Here is a 5798-nt window from a genome sequence, read left to right on the forward strand (position 1 = left end):
AGGCCTTTGTATTTCAGTTTACATTCACAGATGGATCATCATAACAGGTAAGCCCAAACTATTCTCTGGTATCTCCAGGTTCTGCAGGCCCACTGATGACATTATTACAGTACAGAGCAGATAGTGTCATATATCCTTCTCCCTCTTAAACTGGGATGAAGAGCAGTACCTTCTTTTGTTGTTGTTTAAAAAGTCAACCAACCAAAAGATCCCCTAAAAGTGTAAATTAGGAGCAAGTCTGTGAGCAAGGTTAGGAGCATGGCTGTGAGCAAAGTAACTGATGAAGTTCTTAGTAATTAGATAAACAATTTTTTACATTAGTAATACACCATTAAATTAATCGGCTACTAAAAATTACAGTGGATATGTATGCAAAAATTACAGTGGATTATGTATTAATCATCAAGTCACATCTTTGGTTGGGGGTGCCTCATTCAGTTGTGTTCATTACTGTAAAATTGGTTAGATAGGGAGGCTAATTGAAGTATCAACGGCCTTAAAAAGAATAAGGCCAATGTCAAAGCACAAAAAAGAAGCAGTTCATAATTACTTGACTTTGTTAGTAGCCCACTTTTAAATGAAATCTTTTAAATCACCAACTTACGCCAGCTGCCTTGTCCAAAGATGAAAGTAGTTTTTCAAGTACTGCATGTGATCTGGTTGTACACCTGTAATGACAACTGCTGTGAAACTCTCTTTATCCCTTTCTTCTAATATTAGATTATGAAGAAATCTTTCATCATCACTTGTGACGTGAGTAGAATCAGATGGCTACAAAAAAAGTAAAATAATAAGAGCAGGGATGAAAATTGAATTTCCAAACTCCCATCAACTTGAAAGGGATTAAAAAACATAAGAGAAAAGTAATACAGAACACATGATGCTAAGTATCACAAAGGATTAAAGCTTAAAATAAAGGTTTCCAAATTAAAGTCAACAAGCTGAGGATGTGACATCACTAATCCAGTTAATTTTCAACTCACTTTCATCACAGCACCTAAAGTGTGCCGTCTAAAAATGCATTTAATCACACTGAATGTAGCACTGTGTAATATTCATGTTCTCATCCATCAAGTGGAAGCATTAAGAGGGCAAGACATTAAGGCCTCTTTAAGAAAACAAAGCCAAAAAAAGTTATTGGCTTTTAAAGGGATAGGCTACTTTCTATAGCAGAAACTCAAGAAGAAGAAACAGTTTTGTTGTAAAAGAAAAAAAGGTGAATCCTCAATTCCAGATGAAATGTCAAGTAGCCTAACAGAAAGAGAGATTCCCCATTCCAGAAACTACTGACTGTCTTTTCCTGAATGGATGCACTTTGCTCTTTTGACAGTTTTCTAAAGTGCAGGAAGACACAGTGGTTGATGCCATGCTTCACACTGGACCAGTGAGTAATGCCTTACATTTGGTACATCCAGAAAAAACCCCTATTTTTAAGACAAAGATTAAGATCTTTCTAGTGAATGCAAACAATTGCTACAACTGAGAAGATATGTTGTAGTAAATGCAGCTACTGCATTTCCTGCCTTATTTTGCAGGAAAGCAGACAAACCCCACATCACTAAGGCATGAAAGGAGACATGTCCTACCCAATCAGTTAGGTGAAATAGTTAAGGGTGTTCTATCAAGACTTACTTTCCCCAGGGAATCAAAGAGCTCTCCTTAGCTAAAATGATAATTAAACAATTTTTGAGACTTTTTGTCAAAGAAGACTACATCTCTTTTTCCTGCCCACAGCATAGCCTGGACTATTCTATGCTAGTGATGGGATTGGCAATAATGAAGAAAAGCCAGAGCTGCTTGGTCCTCATCCCCATGTGATCTGACAAACCTAGAAGCTGCACACTTATGCTGAACAAGTGCCACTTTGTACATCATGGAAGAAATTTAGAGACCAAAAGAGCCTCCAAAATATCACTGCCAAATTATCTGGCTGCCTTCCCACTACAGATTACAAACTACCATGGCACCTTCCCCTACATTCCTAGCATCTATCTCAACTAGAAAATAACTATTTACTTATTTGCAATATTCAATGGTCCAGAGAAATGACTGCAGTGAAGAGAGGTGACTACTACCCATCAAGCAAAGATGACCAGCAGGGATACCATTAATATCGCTTCTCTTTAGTGTTATGGCCTTGTTCTAAAGTTCTTTTTGCTTCACATTAATTACACCTTAATTTCTTTGCAAAAGTAACTTCCTTCACCAACTGAATGGCTCAAAGGCTCAATTATTCTTCTCACACTAGTAATCCATTTACAATTTCTACTTCTGCCACAGTATTCTCTTGCTGATGTATGTGCAGTGCAGATCATTTTTCAAGTCTTTAGCGAGATGCATTCACACATTTTATTTCACACCAATATAATGAACTGGCCTAGGTATTTCAATGATTTGCAAAAAAAATTCCTAAATCTGGGTTTTAGGAATCTTTTAGGGAAACCTCTATTATCTTCATACCTCACTTCTATTACTTTTCACATCATCTCCTCCCTCTTGGATAGTTACAAGTTATCTTTTTAACTCTAAATAGAATTTTACTTGCATTTTAACACTGTCAATTTAACTGTTAATTTAATATAAAATATGATTTTATATTATTACCACAACATTTCAAACAGTTGATTGCGCCAGCTTCTTGAACTCTTTAGCAGTACCTATGCATCTCATTCAGCTACTTTCTTCCGACTTAGGCGTGCCTTAGTTTGTCTTCTACTTTGTATCATCCAACCTTGCTCTTTAGTATCAAGCAGGGAGGGAAAGCATTTGTACCCTTTACAATGAAGCAGATTTTGTAAGCTTTTATTTTCAGTTTCTATTTTTTGAGTCTGATATTGTAGAGAGAATAAAACCAAAACTGGCAATTCATTTTTTTTTGCAACTCACTGACCCAGAACTGGCACAATAAAAACCTTATTTACCTACTGTTCCTTTCTCATCCATATGAAACACCAAGAAGACTGATATAACCCACAAGATATGGGCTCAAGGTCTGACTACCTTGTCATACGCACCACCATTTTCCCTCCCATCTGCACCCTTAGCTACATCTTGGCCTCTCCCTCCTTGCCCAAAAATGTCCAAAATCCAGTTCTTTTCAATCTTCCTCCTTATCTTACAGATTTTTTACTTAGGCTCTTTTTCTTCATGAAAAGCATCAGGACTGTTGAGTTTAGCTTTCAGCTAAACAGTTCATTTATTTTACAACATGTATGAATACTTATAAAATCAATCGGTTTTGTTGGTCTGGCTGGACTTCTTTCCCGTATACAGGTCAGTCATACATATTTCTAAACAAGTACAATTTGGTTCCCTAATTCATTCCTTACTGCTTCAGAGAAAATTCATTTTTGTTTCATACACAACAAAAAAAATTGCTGTGCTTAGAAAAGTATTTTAAAGTATTTTTCTTAACCTGACATGCAAAACTGTAAAGCATTTCTGTCATTTAACCTTAACTGAAAAGAGGAAAAAGCATCACATAAAAAATAAGGCATAAAATGTCTTTCCTTTTACAACACTACAGGGTGCAAATGATTCACTAAGGAGAAGATATCTCCAGATAAGTATTACAGGAATATTACACAGTTAAATCACATTAACCTGGGAAAGGCTTTCAATTATAAATGTGAGAATCTTAAGGCTATTTACCTTTCTGTTTTGAATGAATCCAGTATATATTGCTTCTTTGTTTTTCTCCTTCTTTTCAAAATCCTCTTTAGAAAGGACAAGTTCATGAACATCCTGAGATGCTGCAGGTTTGCTTATCATCTGATTTTATTAAAGAAACAGCATTTAAAATCAAAATAAGACTTAAAATTAACATAATAAAATACTTTAATGCTGTGATTAAAAATTAGGAAGTAACAATCTGATTGTGTGCCAACATTCTAAAATAAAATTAAAGTCAGACATTGACTTACTCTGGCAGACTGTCCCACGAAGAACACTGCTTGCTTGCCTCCAACTCCAAAATACGAGATATCACTATTTAAACTACGAGGCACTGGCAGAGGGCGTACATATCCTGAGTGATCACTGAGAATAAGAGTGTCTTTAATAAATTTTTTCAAGACAAAAGTAATTAAAAAAACCCAAAGATACTTTTGATCTAAAGCTTCTACTAAATTCTTCCTCCTGGCATTTTGGTAAAAAATTCTTCACTTTATACATTTTAAAACTGCAAGCTTAAAACATATGTGCCTGAAATTCTTGATGTACTCTTTTTAAAAGGATAATGACAGAGTAAGTATTTTCCCAACTCATCTTATAAAACATTTCTGCCCCCTTCTCACAAACCAAATCTTACTAAATAAAAATGGCTTAAAAAGCAAGCCTCATTTTTCTGACAGCATCCTTTCATAAAAATACTTTTGAGTCAAAGTGAAAAATAATGCCAACCAACTATTAAATGGAGACTTGGAGAGATAACATATGCTATCAGTAGTGAAATTCCATGCCTTCTAAGTCACCTTGAACAGCCTTATCTAGTTTAGGAAAATGTTTATTTTTAAATCACAGCAGTCCCAAATGAAAATAAGGTGTAGATAATTTAGACCTCTGTTTCAATTAAGTGGTAGTAATCTACAGTTTAAATCTGCATTTTAGGAATACTAAATTTACTAAAGTTGCCTGCAGCAATTTCAAAAACATTGAGTTTCTTTACAAGTGACCCAGAATCACTTTTTATGCACTTATCTCCAAATGCTTAAAAGACATTCACTTTCTATTTGGAGATGTTTTCAATTCCCCCAGCTATATTATCACTTCCCACAGCTGTATTACTTTTTACACTATCTGCTCATATGACAAATTAGTTATGACTGAGACTGTAATTATCATCTTCACATTTACAATCCTAGGCTTAAGGTATTAAAATGTGACCAAAGCTCAAAAACTGTACATAACTGATTTTGTGGAATTTTATACACTAGGATTAAGCCTGGCACCACACAACCTCCACTTTCTTCTTTAAATGCAAAACATGAATTTTGTGTAGCCTGCATCAAAAAATAGACATCTCCAGGTATAATTTATAATACATTATACAGAATTAAAATTTAAACTAAAAAAAGAAAATTTGAACTAAAACCACCTGTTTTGCAGTAGCTTAAATATTGAATGTATCCTTTAATGCACCACTGAAAGGTTTTCAGGTAAGAGATGAACATGGTACAAAAACCCCTTGCAGGACATAGCACGTCCCAAACTGTATGCAGGCAAGCAAAAGACAGTTTAGAAAAGGTCCCAAAACCAAAAAAGTATTCAGTGTGTCACAAGAATAGAAGACCAGTTTTGTGTCATAACGCTTCTCTATTGCCTACTTTAAAAAAGTATGGGTCTATTTAGGTAATCATAAAATGACAGGGTTTAGCTGAGTGTTGGTATACAGCTATGCCTTAAGAACATATTTTATGGACCTTTGCAGAGCTTGCTAATTGTTGTAGAAATATATAGAACTTGCTAACCTTTCAGAGTCACCTTGTCTTGTAAACTTTGACAATCTATATACAGCCCAGTTGTTAAGCTGTTTAGAAGCCATTCCACTTCCATTATCAATCACAGCAACAGCTGGTTTTCCTTGGGAATCATCAAACAGCTGTTGGGAGAAAAACACACAGCACAAATCAACAAGGAGCAACAGGGAAAAGAAAGGATAATGCAAACTATGTCTGAAAACACTGAAGTATTTTTATCTTACCAATTTTATCTGTATACTCCGAATGCCAGTATTTTGACAGGTAGCTGATAGAGAATTGTCAATCAATTCAGCAAGGGCAAATGCTAAAAAAATTGAC

The 5798-nt window shown here is 35.0% G+C and overlaps 1 long non-coding RNA gene across 1 annotated transcript; it reads right to left on the reverse strand.

Annotated features, from left to right (window-relative positions):
* Positions 1-3684: 3684 nt before the first annotated feature.
* LOC128939996 (uncharacterized) lies at positions 3685-5538 on the reverse strand. The gene is made up of 3 exons (XR_008483279.1): positions 5469-5538; positions 3924-4038; positions 3685-3771 (listed from the first exon to the last, which is right to left on the reverse strand). It is a non-coding gene; the product is annotated as an uncharacterized LOC128939996 (long non-coding RNA).
* Positions 5539-5798: the final 260 nt, after the last annotated feature.

Source organism: Melozone crissalis, unplaced genomic scaffold, assembly GCF_028551555.1.
Source record: "Melozone crissalis strain CALT ecotype California unplaced genomic scaffold, PUWL_Pcris_2 ptg000030l_1, whole genome shotgun sequence".
Lineage (NCBI taxonomy): Eukaryota > Metazoa > Chordata > Aves > Passeriformes > Passerellidae > Melozone > Melozone crissalis.